Source organism: Pristiophorus japonicus, chromosome 3 (genome assembly GCF_044704955.1).
Source record: "Pristiophorus japonicus isolate sPriJap1 chromosome 3, sPriJap1.hap1, whole genome shotgun sequence".
Lineage (NCBI taxonomy): Eukaryota > Metazoa > Chordata > Chondrichthyes > Pristiophoridae > Pristiophorus > Pristiophorus japonicus.
This window is the reverse complement of record NC_091979.1, coordinates 220,685,107-220,706,643: the sequence shown is the minus strand read 5'-3', so window position 1 is coordinate 220,706,643 and position 21,537 is coordinate 220,685,107. Positions and strand designations below refer to the sequence as shown.

The 21,537-nt window shown below is 48.6% G+C and overlaps 1 protein-coding gene across 2 annotated transcripts in view; it reads left to right on the top strand.

Annotated features, from left to right (window-relative positions):
• Positions 1-21,537, top strand: part of tspan15 (tetraspanin 15) — a 294,434-nt gene that overhangs the window by 221,874 nt on the left and 51,023 nt on the right. The window lies entirely within an intron of this gene.

Below are 21,537 nucleotides of genomic sequence, written 5' to 3'. Positions count from 1 at the left end.
TTATTCAGCACACAGGAAGAAACTAATTAGAAAACAACACTGAAGCAAAAGGGAAGCAAGCACGTTAAAATACAAAATAAATCCTGATGGGAAAGCCATTCGTTTTTGCTATTGTCACATTGTGAATATCAGAGTCCAGAATTAAAGAAATACCAGTAAGATCAGAAGTGTGAAAAATAAGTACATTCCAGGCTCCTTTATTCCATGATTCCATCTTTTGTCTGGATCCTGATAACTGAGTTAAAAGCGGGCACTGTATTGCCAAACACTTAATAATTTTGATTTTAAGTAGAAACAGGAGGAGAAAGATGTGTTCGTCTGTAATACTTGCTCACGAGAATTACCACTTGGCTTACCAGCACAGTGTTAACACTCAGGTTCTCCTTCGATTTGAATTGATTACACTAGTTCTGTTTCACGAGAGCATATGATATATCTGCTGCAATATATAGAGCAGGCTTACTCTTGAAATATATTTTTAACAATTTGTTTGACAAGACTATCCCAGGAGAAGTGTATTCAGTAATAAAATCATTGCAAGTAAATATTAAAACATTTTTATTGTACTTTTGAAAACTCTTGAGACTAAAGAAGCAATTAAATGTGAGCCTCTGACAGGAAACTTCTTTACTTTTCTTGTATTATTGCAGTGTTAGAATAGTGCGATTGTCCTGTACTTTAGAGACAAAATTACAAAGCTCTGCTGCTGGTGTGGAAACTCATGAAAGACGCTGGCAGGGCATAAAACCAGGCTGTATGTCTGTTGCAGAGCCTCCGTTTCAGCCAGTCTGCTGTAAAATTGGGAGTTGCTGATCTCAGCTGTGCGATAAGGAGGACATACAGGGACCTTAGTCCTATTTCCCTGCACTTTCCCCATTCGGCCCATCGTGCTTGTGCCCTCTTTCTGAGAGAGCTATCCCATTCTCCTTTCCTTTTCATTTTTCTTTTATAAATGTTTATCCACATCCTCTTTAAAAGCTGATCAGGTTTCTATTTTACGAATCAACCTCCAATGGGCCCCTGGGAGAACAGAGGTGCAGTTTGCTATATAAATGTGAGTGCGCAGCACACACACACACATCTCTGGCATTGTCCTCCCAACACCTGGGAAAACGGTACTGCAACTTTAAAGTATCTTTAGTGGGCCAGAATATTGTTCCTCTTGAGTAGTGATTGCTGGACCTATTCATGGGTATTTGCTAATTCAAGGCTGAATTGTGTGCTGATGTGGCAGTTTCAGTTGGCTGCCTGAGATACCGTATACCAGAGAAACCAATTAAAGATAAGTTTATGTGGAGAGTGATGGGAAATGACATTTTTGGGGAATTCTCATTTGTACATCAAATGGATTGATGCATAAAACCGTACAGTGTCAAATAACTCTCACCATGGTCATACTCTAGATCTTTTCTTTTAGTGTATAAATGATCTTGCATCAAGGAGAAAATAAGACACTCTACACGAAGCTAGCTACTATTCAGTTGACCCCAAGGAGAGGCAGTTACACCGTTGGCCCTGGCCATTGCTTTATAAGTAGGAGGAATTGGGTAGGCCATACAGCCCCTTGAGCCTACTTATGGTCGTTGAATAAGGTAGAGCTGCTGATTGGCAAATCTCCAGGTGAATGCTGAATGTGCTTATACTATATTCTAATGCGCACCATTTTTATACAGGCAGTAAACCTACTTAAAACAAAAGGGTCAACACATGTGTACAAACAGCAATCACAGGACTGCAGTCCGAGCATGTTCAATGTTCATGCGTGAGCGACATTAATTTGAAGTTCTACCCAAATAATGTGTGTCCTCCAGTAACCTCTGACATTCCTCCTCACCATTTCCATTCCCCTCATCTGTGTCCTCCTACAGTCGCCCTCAGTTTGAGTCCCCCCTCAGATACTCCAACATTCCCACTCCCCCCTCAGATACTCCAACATTCCCACTCCCCCCTCAGATACTCCAACATTCCCACTCCCCCCTCAGATACTCCAACATTTCTTTCAGTTATTATGCAGTGCCTTTTTGAATGCTGTACTTGAATTAACATCAATCATTACATGTGTCACGAACATTCACCACTGTGAGAAAATGTTCACTCTAATCTGTCCTTTATATTTCGAGTGCGTAACTTTAAAACCTGTCTTCGATGTGCCCACCAATTGACTATTCTGAGTGCTTTTATCATCTTGAACATGTTTTTCAAATGCTTAATTGAGCTCCTCAGTTCAAGAGAAGTTTCCCTCGTTCACTGATTTTAGTAAAATAGTCAGTGCGGGTTAGTTGGTCTGCGGTATACTCACTCTGATGTTTTGACTAATCGCACCTACATACTAGTAACTGCTATTGAAAGCTGGAAAGGACAGTCAGATTAACAGGAGATGTGTTTTTAATTCATATGGATTTCCTCACTCAGCTCATGAAAGGTGCTGCAGTTCATTCCATACAAGGAAATGATGCACATGTACTAACAAACCAGATTCCAAGATTTTCTTGAAGCCAGCTAAATGATGCTGGAATGAATTCTGAATTAATTTTCGTATCAAATAACAGAATCGGTGCACGTGAAATTGCTGTTTTAATATATATACACTCTGAAATGATTTATTAGAATAAGCAGTGCAGTAAGCCAGAAACAGACTTCCTTTTTTGGTATTTAAAATGGTTTCCCTCGGTTACAATGCTGAAGTAGGCTCTTGAAGAATCGGATCAGAGACAAAGGGTGGAGATTTTCAAGTCAGTCCCAAACCAGGCAGTAATATCAGCACAGCCATCGCCAGTCAGAAAGCCTGAAACATTTTCAGTTACATTTTACCAACAACCAGTGGGCACCAAATGGATGCCTACTGCAGCTTGCCAGTTAGGAGCAGCGGAAAATCGACATCCTTCTACACAGTGCAGACTGGTAATGGATGGGTTGAGGGTCAGAACGGGCTGGCAGGGGAGAGGAAGGAGGGAGAATGGGTTGGCAATGGGCCTGTTCGAGGGAGGAGAGAGAATGGGCTGCCAGTGAGCCTGTTGGAGGGGAGGAGGGAGCACAGTCTGGCAGTGGCTCTCTTGGAGGGGAGGAGGGAGCACGGTCTGGCAGTGGCTCTCTTGGAGGGGAGGAGGGAGCACGGTCTGGCAGTAGCTCTCTTGGAGGGGCGGAGGGAGGCGGGAGTACGGGCTGTCACTGGGCCTTTGGACGGGAGGATGAGAATGCGCTGGCAGTGGGTCTGTTGGAGGGCAGGAGGGAGAACGGGCTGGCAGTGGGCCTGTTGGACGGGAGGAGGGAGATCGCATTGGTAGTGGGTCTGTTGGAGGGTAGATGGAGGAGGGCGAATGGGCTGGCAGTGGGTCTGTTGGAGGGGAGAGAGAGGAGGGAGAAGGGGCTGGCAATGGGTCTGTTGGAGACGAGGGTGAGAACGGCCCGGCCGTGGGTCTGTTGGAGGGGAAAGGGAGGAGGGAGAACAAGCTGGCAAGTGGCTCTCTTGGAGGGGCGGAGGGAGGCGGGGAGCAGGCTGGCTGTGAGCCTCTTGGAGGGGAGGAGAGTGAACAGGGTGGCAGTGGGCCTTTGGATGGGAGGGTGAAAAGAGGGCCTGTTGGAGGGGAGAGGGAGGAGGGAGAACGTGCTGACAGTGGGCCTGCTAGAGGGGCGGGTGAGAATGGGCTGGCAGCGGGCCTGTTGGAGGGAAGGGGGAGCAGAGAGAGAACAGGCTGGTTCTGGCTCTGTTGGAGGGGAGAGGGAGAACAGGCTGGCTTTGGCCTGTTGGAGGGGAGAGGAGAGGAGAGTGAACAGGGTGGCAGTGGGTCTTTGGACAGGAGGGTGAAAAGTGGGCCTGTTGGAGGGGAGAGGGAGGAGGAAGAACGTGCTGACAGTGGGCTTGTTGGAGGGGAGAGGGAGGAGGGAGAATGGGCTGGCAGTGGGTCTGTTGGAGGGAGGAAGGAGAACGTGCTGCCAGTGAGCCTGTTGGAGGGGGGAGATGGGAGAACTGGGAGTGGGACTGTTTGACGGGAGAAGGAGGAGGGAGAACAGGCTGGCAGTGGGTCTCTGTTGGAGGCGAGCATGAGAACGGGCTGGCAGTGGGCCTGTTGGAGGGAAGGAGGGAGATCGGATTGGTAGTGGGTTTGTTGGAGGGGAGATGGAGGAGGGCGAATAGGCTGGCAGTGGGTTTGTTGGAGGGGAGATGGGGGAGGGCAAATGGGCTGGCAGTGGGTCTGTTGGAGGGGAGAGGGAGGAGAGAGAGAACGGGCTGGCAGTGGGCCTCTTGGAGGGGAGGGTGAGAACGGGCTGGCAATAGGCGAGTTGAAGGGGAGGAGGGAGAACGGCCTGCCAGTGGGTCTGTTGGTGGTGAGGTTGAGAACAGGGTGGCAGTGGGCCTGTTGGAGGGGAGAGGGAGGAGGGAGAACAAGCTGGCTGTGGGCCTGTTGGAGGGGAGAGTGAGAACATGCTGGCAGTGGGCTTGTTGGAGCGGAGTGTGAGAACATGCTGGCAGTGGGCCTGTTGGAGCGGAGAGGGAAGAGGGAGAACGGCCTGGCAATGGGCCTGTTGGAGGGGAGAGGGAGGAGGGAGAACAGGCTGCTGTGGGCCTGTTGGAGGGGAGAGGGGGAGGAGAACGGCCTGGCAGTGAGCCTGTTGGAGGGGCGGAGGGAGGAGGGAGAATGGGCTGCCAGTGGGCCTATTGGAGGGGAGGGTGAGAACGGGCTGGCAGTGGCCCTGTTGGAGGGGAGGGGGAGAATGGGCTGGCAGTGGGTCGATTGTGGGGGGTGGATGGAGAACGGGCTGGCAGTGGGCCTGTTGGAGGTGAGAGCGAGGAGGAAGAATGAACTGGCAGTAGGCCTGTTGGAGGGGAGGGGGAGAACGGGCTGGCAGTGGGTCGATTGTGGGGGGTAATGGAGAACGGGCTGGCAGTGGGCCTGTTGGAGGTGAGAGCGAGGAGGGAGAATGAACTGGCAGTAGGCCTGTTGAAGTGAAGGGGAGAGTATGACAACTTCTCCTCACCCTACAAAAATCATAAAAATGAAGCAAAAACTTTCATTTTTTGAGTGACCTGCACAGCGGTCTCTGTCAGAGACCCTGGTTAGGATGTTTAACTCCTGATAAAACTGAATAATACACACTTTGCATGCTTCACCCATTTCTCCATACAACTTGCAATACGACTCCTACAAATGGCATAGGACTCTGATTTGCATATTTAAACAATCTCCCACCTTTATGGGCGGGAGTTATGAGCGCCCATTTGAGAACTCCCTGAAAATTGAATAAAGTGGGAAAATGACTGCACAACGTATTCTCTAGATTTTTCGCTGCCGGTTGTCCGGTTTTCAGGGAAAAACAGACAGCTGGTAGATGGAGCCCCTAGATTTTAAATTTATCTTGCTATATGAGGCATTCAGCATTAACTTTTGAGTATACACTTTAGAGCTATGGTTTGGTTAGAATTTGTAAGATTTCAAGTAATGTTAGACAAAGCCAATTTTCCATGTTACTGTGGATGGATGGGGGTGGGTATTTATAAATGTATTGAGGGAGTGCAGCGAAGGTTCACCAGACTGATTCCAGGGATGGCTGGACTGACATATGAGGAGAGACTGGATCAACTGGGCCTTTATACACTGGAGTTTAGAAGGATGAGAGGGGATCTCATAGAAACGTATAAGATTCTGATGGGACGGGACAGGTTAGATGCGGGAAGAATGTTCCCGATGTTGGGGAAGTCCAGAACCAGGGGGTAGGCCATTTAGGACTGAGATGAGGAGAAACTTCTTCACTCAGAGAGTTGTTAACCTGTGGAATTCCCTGCCGCAGAGAGTTGTTGATGACAGTTCATTGGACGTATTCAAGAGGGAGTTAGATATGGCCCTTACGGCTAAAGGGATCAAGGGGTATGGAGAGAAAGCGGGAAAGGGATACTGAGGTGAAGGATCAGCCATGATCTTATTGAATGGTGGTGCAGGCTCGAAGGGCCGAATGGCCTACTCCTGCACCTATTTTCTATGTTTCTATTTCCGCTCTCCCACACATTACCAGTTCTGTTGGTCAGGTTAGTGAGTGAAATCACTCCATCCCTGAGCTCATCACTTTGTGCTTTCTAGTCCCTCGTCCTTTCCAACCTCTCTCTTCCATGATGCCTATCTCCTGCTCCCACATAATCCTCTCCCCACTCCACTCCTGATTACTTATTTTCTGTGCCCCGTGTCAACCGACATTGTTAACACTATCCTTTCCTCATGTACTGCCTCCTCGCTTACAAAACTGCCTTTTAAAAGTCTTCTCAAATCCCATTTCTTTTGACCTAACCTTCAGTAACCTCTTCCTAAATTTATGGCTTGGCGTCCTTACCTCTTTTCATTTATCTATAAAGCACCTTAAGTCAATGTGTACATTAAATTTACTGTATAAATACAAGTTGTTGTTCTCTAGCCAATTGTATGCTATTGCCTTTCTCTGTCTCCTTACATTGTTCCAGTTCTGGAGCATTTTAAAGCAGCACCTGCACTAATATGAGCATATTATTGCAATATAACCACAACATTTTAACATCTCAGACTTTGGAAACAAATGTATTATTAAGTTACCATTAGATTTTAATGGTCACTGGAGGTAACCATTTACAGCGAGCTCACAGACTGTAAATTGTTACTCGCAGTCTAGCTTCAGTGATTATTACAAACAGAAGAGGATCACTTCAGCTCTTCAATCTACATTTGTTGGCACAAAGATTGTGCAGTGGATTCAGTATTTGTACTCTAACTATCCTGTGGGCCTATTAATGGTGTGCAAAAGGGGGACAGTACGAGGAGAAAAAACAGTGCGACTGTAAACTCAACATCTGTCATCTATTGCACAGACACAATGTCAAATGGTTCATAATTTCCATTGCGTTAGGTATTTGTTCTAATGAGGATTAATATTTATTAATGTACTATTTTTAAACAGGAGTTAACCAAGCACACAGCCTTCATTTGCCGAGCTTCCACTATTGCTTCTGTTAGCATGGTAACTGGGTTCTCTGACTGTTATTAATCTCCTCCAGAGGAACCTCTGGAGATAGTTGACTGCTGTCTGCGGCACAGTGCTCCTGCTGCCAGCAACACATGATTAATTTAAAGGTAATGCACTTCCTTTCTCTGACAGCACTCAGGATCCAAATTCTCCTTGGTCTTAGGAGTTACCATCAGAGACAGCACAAAGTTATAGGCATCTAGTGAGCTCAGGAACACTGTGGCCAAGGAAACCATCTTGAGCTTTTGACTTCCCCCATGCTATAGAATTTCCAATTACACGTGAAAATGGCTAATAAAGAGCTGGTGTAAATTTGGAGAAACCTACCTTATTAGGTTCTACACTCCAGTATAGTGAATGAACTGGTTGCAGTGCAGCAGATGGTCATTTTTTTAAAAGTCTGGGCTGTAAGCGTCACTGAAGAGAGGAATTATTTTTGGTTATCAAAACTATTGAGTTTTTATATTCACATAGCACTTCATATATTTTTGTTTTTTGAAGTATCCTTGAACAATCAATAAATGTCATCATCATCATAGGCAGTCCCTCGGTATCGAGGAAGACTTGCTTCCACTCCTGAAGTGAGTTCTTTGGTGGCTGAACAGTCCAATACGAGAGCCACAGACTCTGTCACAAGTGGGACAGATAGTCGTTGAGGGGAGGGGTGGGTGGGACAGGTTTGCCGCATGCTCTTTCTGCTGCCTGCGCTTGATTTCTGCATGCTCTCAGCGTTGAGACTCGAGGTGCTCAGCGTCCTCTCAGATGCGCTTCCTCCACTTAGGGCGGTCTTGGGCCGGGGACTCCCAGGTGTCAGTGGGAATGTCGCACTTTATCAGGGAGGCTTTGAGGGTGTCCTTGTAGCGTTTAATATAACCCTGCAATGTAATTACATTACTGAGGTACCAGCGACTCATGCAGATCGGTTAAGAATTAGAAATTGGTCTCTTCTCGAATATATTTTAAAAATCATACATCTGCATGTATTTCTTGTCAAAACTTCACACTTTACATCTGCGGTAAGGGAGGTGTTACACAAGCATTCGCGGCGCAAAATGCGATCCTCGCCAACTATAGTGCGGGGTTGTTTGCGCTGCGAAAGAGGCCTTGGGATGGGGGGGGGGTGGGAAATTCAAAAAAAAACATTCCAAAAAGATTTACAAGACCCTTAAGTAATCGCTGCAAAAATATTAATAAAAACTTTAACTTACCTTTTTTGCAGGTTTTCTGACTTACCGCTGCTGGCAGTGCTGCACCGACAGGTTTGACCTGTCGCTATTCTGGGCGCGACGTATGGGTCGGGAGAGTGCCGAAACTCGATCGCAAACGCAATCGAAGTCATTGCACGTCGGCGCACCTCTCCCCGGCGGTACTTGGAAGCACCGCCGCAAACAGATACCCGAGGATCCCTTCCAGGCTTTGCGACCAGGTTTTCGCCGCAGAGGGTCAAATCGCAAACCCGGTCGCAAACCTCTCGAATATCCGGCCCTACTTATTTTTGTCACATTTCTTGTCACATTTTCCATTATAAATTCCTTTGTGCATATTTATAATTCAAATTGCCTCTGTAAATTGTCATGCTGTAATTACACCTTCCCAGCGTCTGTCCATTTTGTAGCGCTCAACTATTCAGCCTTTACTACATAGAAATTGCTCTGCTCCAAACAACTACTACTCTGCTTCCCAAATTGCCTAAGTTTTGCTATCTCCCTAGCCAATTTTTATCCCTCAACCAATATCACTAAATATAGATTATCCATAGATTATTGAGATAATAATTATCTCATTGCTGTTGGTTGGGACATTGCTGTGTGCAAATTAGCTGTTGCGTTTCCAACACTGACGACGCTTCAAAAGTACTTAATTGGCTGTAAAGCTCATTGGGAATTCCTGAGGCCGTGAAAGGCGCTATAGGAATGTAAGACTTTCTTTGTTATATAAATAATGATATAAAATCAAAGTATTATATAAAAGTAAGGACAGAATGTATGGCTTTAACAACAGCTACAACTTGCATTTATACAGCTATGTTAACGTTATAAAACATTATAGGACCATTATCAGACAAAAATTGACACCGAGCCAAAGGAGGAAACATTTGGACAGATAACTAAAAGCAGAGGGACAGCATGTAGATGAGAAATTGGAGGCGGCCAAGAATAGACCCTGGGGGAATCCAAATGTAACGGTGCGGGAGTGGGAATGGAAGCCATTGCAGGAGATTCTTTGGCTGCGACTAGATAGATAACAGTGGAACCAGGCAAGTGCAATCCCACCCAGCTCGACAATGGAGAAGAGGTGTTGGAGGAATGGTGGGGTTAACTGGGTCAAAGGCTCCAAGAAGGTCTAGAAGGATGAGGAGGGATAGTTTACTCCAGTCACATTCATTTGTGACTCTGATGAGCAGTATCAGTACTGTGGCAGAGACTAAAACCTCATTGGAGAGGTTCAAACATAGAGTTGTGAGAAAGATGGGTATGGATTTGGAAGGTGATATCGCATTCAAGGAATCTGGAGATGAAAGGGAGGTTGGAGATGGGGTGATAGTTAGCAACAGAGGAGTCAAGGGTAGATTTTGTGAGGATGACGGCATACACAGTCTAAGGATAAGGGGTAAGCCATTTAGAACCGAGATGAGGAGAAACTTCTTCACCCAGAGAGTGGTGAACCTGTGGAATTCTCTACCACAGAAAGTAGTTGAGGCCAATTCACTAAATATATTCAAAAGGGAGTTAGATGAAGTCCTTACTACTAGGGGGATCAAGGGGTATGGCGAGAAAGCAGGAAGGGGGTACTGAAGTTGCATGTTCAGCCATGAACTCATTGAATGGCGGTGCAGGCTAGAAGGGCCGAATGGCCTACTCCTGCACCTATTTTCTATGTTTCTATGTTACTTGAAAAGGAGGACAACAGCACCCAAGGAGGGAGAACCGTTTACCATATCAGCTAGCATGGGGGCCAGGAAGGGAAATTGGGTTGTCAGCAGTTAAGTGGGAATAGGGTCAAGAGAGCAGGAGGTGGGTCTCCCAGACAAAATTAGATCAGACAGTGTATGAGGGGAGAGGATAGAAACATGCGAGTTTAGGGCTAGGGCAGGGGGGAACAATGGGGGAAGTTTGGCTTGGTGAGCTAGGGGAAAGGACGGATGCAGCAAAGGCATGGTCTCAATTTTAGTGACAACATAGAAACATAGAAAATAGGTGCAGGAGTAGGTCATTCAGCCCTTCTAGCCTGCACCGCCATTCAATGAGTTCATGGCTGAACATGCAAATTCAGCACCGCCTTCCTGCTTTCTCGCCATACCCCTTGATCCCCCTAGTAGTAAGGACTTCATCTAACTCCCTTTTGAATATATTTAGTGAATTGGCCTCAACTACTTTCTGTGGTAGAGAATTCCACAGGTTCACCACTCTCTGGGTGAAGAGGTTTCTCCTCATCTCGGTCCTAAATGGCTTACCCCTTATCCTTAGACTGTGACCCCTGGTTCTGGACTTCCCCAACATTGGGAACATTCTTCCTGCATCCAACCTGTCCAAACCCATCAGAATTTTAAACGTTTCTATGAGGTCCCCTCTCATTCTTCTGAACTCCAATGAATACAAGCCCAGTTGATCCAGTCTTTCTTGATAGGTCAGTCCCACCATCCCGGGAATCAGTCTGGTGAACCTTCGCTGCACTCCCTCAATAGCAAGAATGTCCTTCCTCAAGTTAGGAGACCAAAACTGTACACAATACTCCAGGTGTGGCCTCACCAAGGCCCTGTACAACTGTAGCAACACCTCCCTGCCCCTGTACTCAAATCCCCTTGCTATGAAGGCCAACATGCCATTTGCTTTCTTAACCGCCTGCTGTACCTGCATGTCAACCTTCAATGACTAATGTACCATGACACCCAGGTCTTGTTGCACCTCTCCTTTTCCTAATCTGTCACCATTCAGATAATAGTCTGTCTCTCTGTTTTTACCACCAAAGTGGATAACCTCACATTTATCCACATTATACTTCATCTGCCATGCATTTGCCCACTCACCTAACCTATCCAAGTCACTCTGCAGCCTCATTGCATCCTCCTCGCAGCTCACACTGCCACCCAACTTAGTGTCATCCGCAAAGAAGTTTATGAGCTCCACGCACTTGTTGTTGGAGATAAGGGTGGAGGGGGCAGGGGAAAGAGGTTTAAGACAACGGTTTGTAGTGGAGAAATGAAGCGGAGGGTTATCTTTGTTCTTGGAATAGTATGAAATGTTGGCAGATAGCTCAATAGTGCTTTATGTGGTCCAGCCAGATGGCGATGAATGGCTAAACCAGTTGTGCGGCATAAACATTCAAATCTGCACTCCTTGCACTTAAGGAAGCGAAGATGGGGGCGTGTCAAATGGAACAAGCAGAGTGGGAGATGTAATGTATTTGCTTCATGGTTTCTTTGCTTAAGAATTCATAGCAACACATTGCTATTAAGAACTACTTGGTTCATTAGCAAAGGCTTAACAATCACAGTACACATTACCAGTTCATCCACCAGGCTCACAACCACATGCCTCATCGTGGATCCCCTAAACCCAACTGGCTGGGGTTTTATTTAGTCTTGTGAACATCACATGACTGCATAAGCCACTCAACTCAACTATTTTAAACATACAATTAACCAAGTGGCACAACTATTTTAATTAAATATAAATCAAGTGCCCCCTAAAAAAGGGGCATTAGAACCGACAAATTAACAAATGAAACTTTAGACATTAAACAGTCAAATTAAAATTTGGTTGCCGGGGGTGATGATGCACACCAGTCCCTCCGGCGCCCACGTCTCGCGGAAGGCCGCGAGCTTACATCGTGCTCCATCTCCAGGGACACCCTGGCTCAAATGTAACCGCAGAAGAGAGAGGCAGGCATTTGGGCTGAATAACTCTCTCGACCGCCCGCTGGCTGGACCGGTTAATGGCCACCTTGGCTATGGCCAGTCCTACGAGGAGGCCTTCTGACCTGCCCGCTCCCCTCCGCACAAGGTGCCCAAAGATCAGGAGTGTGGGACTGAAGTGCAACCAGAATTTGAGGAGCAGCCCCTTCAAAAACTAGAACGGGCTGCAACCTCACACACTCCACACAAACATGGAACACGGACTCCTCCAGACCGCAGAAATTACAGACAGCTTGGGAGTCCGTGAACCGACTTAAAAACCGATTGCATGGGACTGCCCCATGCAACACCAGGCCAGTCCCCAATAAATAAAAGGGAGGACTCCTGCATAGAGAGCACTCTATTAGCGATCTCCGCCTCCTCCGGACGGCAAGATGGTGCACCTTGATGTGTCCGGATGGCAAAGTGGATAGTGCGCAAGAGCAGCCCGTACAGGAATCCCCTCCGCTCAGAACTGAAAGGCACGGAGGGGATTTCCCGGAAGAGGCTCAAGTTGTGAGGCGCTGGCTCCCGAGGGAGGTTTCAAGGCTTGGCGCGATGGGGAACTCCGTCCGTACGGGGGTCAGTTCAGACGGGATCGCCCCATGTGCTTGAGCCTCCTCGACGCACCTAATGGAGTCACGGCCCAGTGCCGTTTTTAGTGACTTGATGGCATTGGCCGCGCACCGGACGTCGGCGCCGTGTCAGCTCCTCTGATGCCATCCAGCTCGCTCCTCCGCCATCCATTAGGTCCCTCACCCTGGTCGCCTTGCCAAACACAGCCCTCTCGACCGCGCTCGTGGAGGTACGGATTCCTGAGCACCGTCTCCTGAAGGACAACCGCCACTCCATACGGGGGGAGAACTGCGCTTGGTGGCGACTTTGTTGCAGACCCTGATGAGTTCCTGGTAAAAGACAGGCAGCCCCCACATGGCAGTCCAGATGGCCCCCAGGTTCACAAACAGGAGCCGCGTGTCATAATTGAGGCAGTACTGTTGGCGGAAGAAATACATCGCCAGCACACACCATCTAGGCGGATGCTCGATGTACAGGTATCTCTGCAGGGTCTGAAGACAGAAAGTCGCAGCCTGGGTGCTCACGCACACCAACGCCTGACCGTCCTCCCTAAGCGGGAGACTCAGAGCTGCAACAGAGACCCAATGCTTCCTGTTCCAGAAGTTAACCAGCTGCTTCTGTATCTTGGTGACAAACGCAGAGGGAGGGGGTAAAGGGACCAACCGGTACCACAGCATAGTGACCACCAGTTGGTTTATGACTAGTGCTCAACCCCTGTAGGTCAGCACTCAGAGCAGTCCTGTCCAACGCCCTAGGTGAGCGGCGACTTTGGCCACCAGCGCTTGCCAGTACGCCGGCCAGGCTTCCTCGTCAGAGGCAGACTCCCAGATAGAGGAGATGGGTTGTGCTCCAGGCAAAAGTATGAACTCCTCCACCCGCTACTGATCCGCTAGGAGTCCGGAACATTTCTCCCAGTTGATCCTGGCGGAGAATGCAGCCGAATAAATCTTCTGGCACTCACGCATCCTCCGCAGGTCAACGGGATCCTCGACCATGAGGAGCACATCATCGGCATAAGCAGAGAGGACGATCTCCACGCCCGGCCCTTGCAGAGCCAGTCCCGTCATCCTCTTCCGCAAGAGGTGCGGGAAAGGCTGCGTACATATGGCATATAACTGGCCGTACATGGGGCAACTCTGGCACACCCCTCTCCCAAAAGCGGAGGGGTGCTGTCAAAGACCCGTTAACATTAATCAGACACACCGCAGCAGCGTACAAAAGTCGGATCCGGGCGACAAAATGCATCCTGAACCCGAAAGCGCGCAGAGTCCCAAAACGTTACTCGTGATCCACCCTGTCGAATGCCTTCTCCTGATCTAGGGAAAGGAAGATGACCAACTGACCAGCCCTCTGGGAATGGTGGATCAGGTCCCGGACCAGATAGATGTTATTGTGGATTGTCCGGCCCGGGACATTGTCGGACTGGTCGGGGTGGATCATGTGGTCCAGCACAGCGCCAAGGCGAGCAGACATAGCCCTGGCAAAAATTGTGTAATCCGTGCTGAGAAGGGAGACCGGGCGCCAATTCTTAAGTAGGTGGAGATCGCCCTTCTTAGGCAGCAGGACGATGACTGCCCTGCGCCAAGAGAGGGGCATCTTCTCAATCGCCAAACTTTCCCCCAGGACATCCCAGAATGCCCTGCAGAACTCCATGGTCAGCCCGTCCAGCCCCGGGGACTTTCCCCTCGAGAGCTGGTCGAGGGCACCGGTCAGTTCTGCAAAGCCTAGCTGAGCATTCACATTTTCAGCGCTCTCCGGGCCAACCTTCAGCAGGTCCTCCCACAAAACTCTACGCCCTTACTCGCTGGATGGATCCGGAGAGAACAGAGCCCCGTAATAGTCTTGGGCCCTGTTACTGATGCCCTCCAGATCAGAGACCAGAGATTTGTCGTCGGCCAGCAGCGTCAAGAGCTGCTTATGGACCTCCCGTCTTTTTTCCAGCGAGTAGAAGGAGGAACCGGATGCGCGACCTCATGAACACGCCTCAGGACCCGACAAGCTGCAGGTCCTTCAGCGCGCCCTTCTTCTCTTCATACACCGTCCGCAGGGCCGGGTCCTCGACGACTTGACTCAGACGGCATTCCAGGTTGAGCACCTCCTTTTCCAGGCGCCCTGTAAGTGGTTTTGCCCCTGGTGGTTTCAAATCACCCCTCTTACAATAGTTCTAGACACCAGAATTATAGTCATGAACAGTAATGTACAGTCATAGACAGATCTTTTCGGTCTCTACCATCACAATGCTTTTAATCAAGTTAAAACACACCTGCACCCAGTAAAAGCACACCCTGGTAGTGTAATACAAACAAAAAAAGTACAACACACAGTCTGGCCTGTCTAAACAGGTCCTTAACGCGAACTACCCACATCTAAAACACCCCTACTTGGATTCAAAATTGCAGCACTGGATCTGTTCAACAGAATATGCGTACGCAGAATGATCCTTGCAAAAACCTCCCCACTAAAACACCTAAGGCTTGTTGGGATACGCGACACCCTTTCACACTATGCGGTGGTCTTAAAGATGCGTGGGCTGTGATAAATGCTCGTCAATTCCCCCTCTGGCTTACTCGCTGCTTCTCCCGATGAGGCGTATCTTCTGGGTCTTCAATTCCAGTCTCAAGGTCACCTTCCCAGTCGACGTAGCAAGGCTCTCTGGTGTTTCTTCTCTTCGTCCCAGATGGAGTGTTCAGTCCTTGTGCGTTGCTAGCAGGTGTAGAAGAGGGGGGAGAGAGAGAGATGGCAGCCAAGACTGCCTCTTTTATACTTGCAAAAATGCATCTTCTCGAAAGTCCAACTGTACTACCCCCTGAGGCTGTCGAACTGAAAAGCAAAATCAAGTCTCTGGCTTGTTCCTTTGTCAACTGGGCTGTACCTCGATGTGTGGCTCCGATTAGTCTATGGTCGAATCGCTTTCCTTTGTCTTTCGATGGCCTGAAACCCCGGCCACTTAACTTAATGTCTCACTGATTGCTTCCCATTCCATCAACCATGATGTTCCTGCTTTCATTTATTGGACCGAGTTAATTGGTGCATAGTAACACAAGATCCTTTCTCCTGTGATTACAGAGTTTGGTGCCATATTCTCCAATACTGAAAATAACACCAAGGGGGATTAGTTCAACGTCAACCTCACTGTTGCTGTAACTATATCCGACTATCTGTAAACCGTTGAAAATGTAATATGCAACTCCCAGAGCTGCTTCTTTCATAGATTTTTCTTATAGACGTCACCAAAAGTTAAGATTGACTTTTACTTGAAAAGGGAGTGATTTTACTTCGATAGATGAAAGTATTCGGAAGCTGAACGTCACATTGAAGACAGTGTAGTATGCAAATGTGTGAGATGGGTCGGAGCTGGAACATCCCAGATTGAGATTCCTGATCTTGGACATTCCCACCACTGGGGAGGAGGTGGACAGTGGGGTGCTGCAGCACAGGCAAGGAGGCAGCATCAGCCCAGACTGCTCCAGTGCACCCCCTCACAACTTGGTTACAGAAAGACACGGACAAGAGACTTGGGGTGAGATCATCTTCATGAATGGGAATTGTATGGGGTGCATTAGACCCAAAGAGTGAGAATAAACTCACAACTCACAAAAGAGACAGACAACTGCAAAGATAAATTATGAATCCTCATGTACACTCAACACAACCACCAGATATGAAATATGTCTACATGTATTTCACAAAATAAAATAGATCAGCATTATTTTCTATTCAACCAGACCCACCATCTTGAATATTTGTAGACCAGATATCCAGATGATTCAGCTGAGGGCTATGTCTCCGTTCCATCAGTCTTTGGCTGATGAATAATATATTCATGCAATTCCTACAGCGGTGATATCCATCAGGTACAGGCCTCACAGATAGACGGAAGAGGGCAGTCAGCAGCCTTTCGTGTGCTTCAGAACAGAATTCTACGATACGTGGTTTTTGTTGGGATATCTCTGGAGCAACTTCAGGGCTTGTTTGGGAGTCAACCTACCAGTCTGTTCCATACTGTCCGAACTTGCTTCTGCTTTACGCTCAGCCTCCGCTTTGGCTATGCATGTGTAGAAAGCCTGGATCTGCTTGGCACAGGCACTCTCGCTTTAGTCGTTTTGCTTCCAGCAGGCCATCATCACCGACATCTCCATGATGCATGTTGTCTCGCCCAGCCGTCTCCTGCGGGTCGCCATCCTGTCGGCCAGAGCCAGCGGCCTGCTGGGCTTCAGCACCAGCCGCCCGCGCTGAAGAATTCAGGTTTTACCAAGATTTGAACTCGGATCGCTGGATTCAGAGTCCAGAGTGCTCACCATTACACCATGGAATCAACCATTCTCATTCCCGCCCAGCTGATGTGTATTCAAGTTAAACATGTTTGGACCTGCCCCAGTCAGCTCTTCTGCTATACAGTGAATATCGTAGCAATGTCCAAAATGTCCCCAAAAAATGTTGCCGAATTCTTACAGTTGCCTCTGATATTTCAAGAATCCTTCTGGAATATCAAATGTCCGCTGGTGAAAACACGTCGTGGTCCAACCAACCCTATATACTTTACTTTTAAACAACCCGAATACATCTCTTAAAATACAACACGAAACACATTCGTACAACATATTTACAGAGAAAAACATTCAGGTCAACTAACCAAAACACTTTAAAAGAAAACTATGTACAGTACCACCCCGCTAGGGCGCCTCTTGCCCGAGCCTTTTACGGCTCCTGGTCGGCGTGTAAGGAGGCGTCCACGGCGCCTTTGGCCATGGGATCCTGCTGCTTCTTCTCACAGCCCCCACCACAGAATTCTCGCTGTCCCACACTACGGGAGGAAGACCCACATCCACCATGCTGTTTACAGTGCCTTGGTGTTTCCTTTCCTTACCCTTCCCCCGGGTTAAACAATTTACACTGGTTCACGTGGAACCACTTTGTGCGCCTTGGAAGTTTAACCGCGTAAACCATGGAGCTTGCCTTATCCACTATACTGTAAGGTCCCATATACAGTAGCTCAAACGTCACTACACGAGCGTAGTTTCGGATCATCACCTGATCTCCTTCCTTCCACTCGTGCGTTCTCTGGGGCTCAAGCGGCAACCGATTACTCCGGTGCTGCATCCCCATGTTACTGGCTGCCTGCCGATGAATCTGCTTCAACCTCTCATACAGATTCTTGACAAACTTATCCCCGGTTTACTTTTCTCACTTGACCTTCGGTGAGAACCGGTACCAGAACATGGGTGGGCGTGCGCATGACTTTCCCGGTCATGAGCTCATGCGGGGAGTACCCGGTGCTCCAAAAATGGTGTGAAACATACCAAGGTTTCACCGTACCACCCTGCTTCAAATGGTGCAGCAGAGTGCACTGTACAAATTGTAAAACGTGCCCTCATCAAACAGATGTTGGATCCAAATCCAAAGAAATGACAGTTGTCAGTGGACCACAAATTGGCTAATTTTCTAATTACGTATCGTAATATTCCTCACACAACTACTGGTAGAACACCAGCAGAGTTGTTTCTCAAACGACAGCCACGAACCAGATTCTCGTTGTTAAAACCAAACTTGGCACAGTCCGTAGAAGAGACACCATTAAGACTGAAAGAGATTCATGATAGAGGTAGAGTAAAAGAGAGAAGTGTGAAATTAAATCAGAAGGTGAGAGTGAAGAATCATCACCATAAATGGTTAAAGTGATTACTAGGAAGAGAGGTGAAGATGTGTGGTCCTCGCACATATTTGGTCAAGTTGTTTGATCATGGACAGGTTAGGTTTGTTCACATTGATCATATTTTACCTACAGATATGGAATTAGTTGAAGGTGGGAATGATTCAATTATTTCTGACTCATCAGATAGTTTTGATGCACCAGTAGCATATCCTACATCCAATGTACTGGAAGCAAATCCAAGAGAAAGTCAGAATTTAAGTCAGTCCGAGTCAAGCAAACAAACAGTCTGAAGTTAGAGAGAGTTTAAAGTGGAAATCAAGGGCATCCCTTGGGGGAAAACTTCCCTCAGGATCAGCCTGGAATGAGCTTAAATTCGACGGCATGTTTGGAAGGTTCTGTTCGAGAGTGAAGGTATCCTTTTCGAAACAGAAAACAAGTGGTTAAGCTTGATTTGTAACTATGGCAAAAAAAGTCCGTATCTTTTGTTATGTAAAACCATGCAAGTTATGTATGATGATTGTTATAATAACTTCGTTAAGGAGGGAACAGCGTCATGTCTGTAGCTCCACACTGTGGACTCTTGTGTTACTGCAGCCAGTGCTGTTAATAATGCAGCCAGTGCTGTTAGTAATAAACAGACCAGTTCACCTGACAGGTGACTTCTGGAACCTTCTGCCATCTTAGGCTGTGTACACGCTGTGTGCTCTCTAGAAATATCACAGGCGTGTGCATGACCCTCCTGGTTATGAGCTCATGCGGGGAGGCTCCTGGAGAGGCTGGCTCAGACCCCCATCAAAACTAACGGCAGGACCTCATCCCACCTTTTCGGGGACTGTCCTGTTTCCTTCCGCAGCCTTTCTTTGATGGTCCAATTAAGTCGCTCCACAACCCCTGATGACTGTGGGTTGTGAGCCACATGCCATTTACCCTCTATCCCCAGAACCTTCAAGGTGGCCTGCGTGACTTGCCCGGTGAAGTGGCTCCCTTGGTTGGACTCCGCGATCTGTGACAGTCCCCACCTGGAGAATACTTCCCTTACCAAAATTCTTGCCGTCGCCAACGCCGTGGTTGATCAGCAAAGGAAGGCTTCCACCCACTTGGAGAACACGTCTACTAGGACCAAACAGTACTTGTAACCCATGACAAAAGGTGCCCATCAACCATGATGTTCCTGCTTTCAGCCATTCTCATTCCCGCCCAGCTGATAGGTATTCACGTTAAACATGTTTGGACCTGCCCCAGCCAGCTCTTCTGCTCTACAGTGAATATAGTAGCAATGTCCAAAAAGTCCCCAAAAAATTGTCGGTGAATTCTTACAGCCCCACCCTGGCATCCCACCTCTTGGTCGACCCCTTTGCATACTCCTGACAGAAGAGACAGACTTGCCCACGTTCCACGTCCCACCATAACCTCAAGGAGGGGAAGCCCCTTGATTCCTTCTCCAGTCGGCCCAGAATCGAATCCCGGAATCGCTTGTCCTCCAGCAGCAGGTTATTAAAATGCCAGAACACAGATCCCACCCACGTGCAGAGCGAAGCAAGCTCTGCCCACGCCATCATCATCATCATAGGTAGTCCTTCAGAATCGAGGAAGACTCTTAGAATGAGTCCTTAGGTGGTTGAACAGTCCCTGCCACTGGTGGGGCAGACAGTCGTTGAGGGTAAGGGAGGGTGGGACAGGTTTGCCAAACGTTCTTTTCGATGCCTGCACTTGATTTCTGCATGCACTCGGCGATGAGACTCGAGGCGCTCAGCGCCCTCCTGGATACACTTCCTCCACTTAAGGCCAGGGACTCCCAGGTGATGGTGGGGATGTTGCACTTTATCAGGGAGGCTTTGAGGGTGTCCTTGTAACGTTTCCTCTGTTCACCTTTGGCTCGTTTGCCATGAAGGAGTTCGAAGTAGAGCACTTGCTTTGGGAGGCTTGTATCTGGCATGTGGGCAATGTGGCCTGCCCAGCGGAGCTGATCAAGTGTGGTCAGTGCTTCAATGCTGGGGATGTTGGCCTGGACGAGGACGCTAATGTTGGTGCGTCTGTTCTCCCAGGGGATTTGTATGCTCTTGCGGAGACATCGCTGGTGGTATTTCTCCAACTTGAGGTGTCTACTATACATGGTCCACATCTCTGAGCCATACAGGAGGGCGGGTATTACTACAGCCCTGTAGACCATGAGCTTGGTGGTAGATTTGAGGGCCTGGTCTTCGAACACTCTTTTCCTCAGGTCGAAGGCTGCGCTGATGCACTGGAGGCAGGGTTGAATCAATGTCTGCTTTTGTTGATAAGAGGCTCCCGAGGGAAATGGTCCACGTTGTCCAGGGCCGTGCCGTGGATCTTGATGACTGGGGGGGGCAGTGCTGTGCGACGAGGACAGGCTGGTGGAGGATCTTTGTCTCACGGAAGTTTAGCGTAAGGCCCAGGCTTTCATACGCCTCAGTAAATACGTCGACTATGTCCTGGAGTTCAGCCTCTGAATGTGCACAGACGCAGGCATTGTCCACGAACTGTAGCTCGATGACAGAGGTTGGGGTGGTCTTGGACCTGGCCTGGAGACGGCGAAGGTTGAACAGCTTCCCACTGGTTCTGTAGTTTAGTTACACTCCAGCGGGGAGCTTGTTGTCTGTGAGGTGGAGCATGGCAGCAAGGAAGATTGAGAATAGGGTTGGGGCAATGACGCAGCCCTGTTTGACCCCGGTCCGGATGTTGATTGGGTCTGTAATGGATCCACTGGTAAGGATCACGGCCTGCATGTCATCGTGGAGCAGGTGGAGGAAGTTGACGAACTTTTGGGGGCATCCAAAATGGAGGACGACGCTCCATAGACCCTCGCGGTTGACAGTGTTAAAGGCCTTTGTAAGGTCGAAGAAGGCCATGTATAAGGGCTAGCACTGCTCTCTGCATTTTTCCTGCAGCTATCGCTGCAAGGAGCGGAAGTTCCCCTGCTTCTTTCGCCAGTCGGCCCAGAATCGACGGAATGAATCCTGGAACCGCTTGTCCACCAGCAGCAGATTGTTAAAATGCCAATACGCGGACCCCACCTGCGCGCAGAGCGAAGCAAACTTCGCCCACACCAGGTGGTGGTCCGAGCACAGCACCGGCCGCTGGAAAGCAGGAGACGTACGCCCGGGATATATACAGACGGTCAATTCTGGACCATCCGCTTCCAGGCCTCACCCAAGTGAAGGCGCTGGAGTCGGGATGGAGATTTCGCCAGACGTCCACCAAGTCAAAGGACCCGACCAGGTATCTCAATTCCTCCATCGCCGTCAAGCTCTGCAGGGCACTGGAGTGGTCCCTCGCCTCGAGGGTGGAGGTGCAGTTAAAATCCCCCCTCCCCTTCTTGAGGATAATGCAGTCGTCGACGTCGATGGAGCCTAAAAGAGTGGACACTTCTTCGAAGAAGCGCACTTGCTGCGCACCGGGGCTGAGGGGC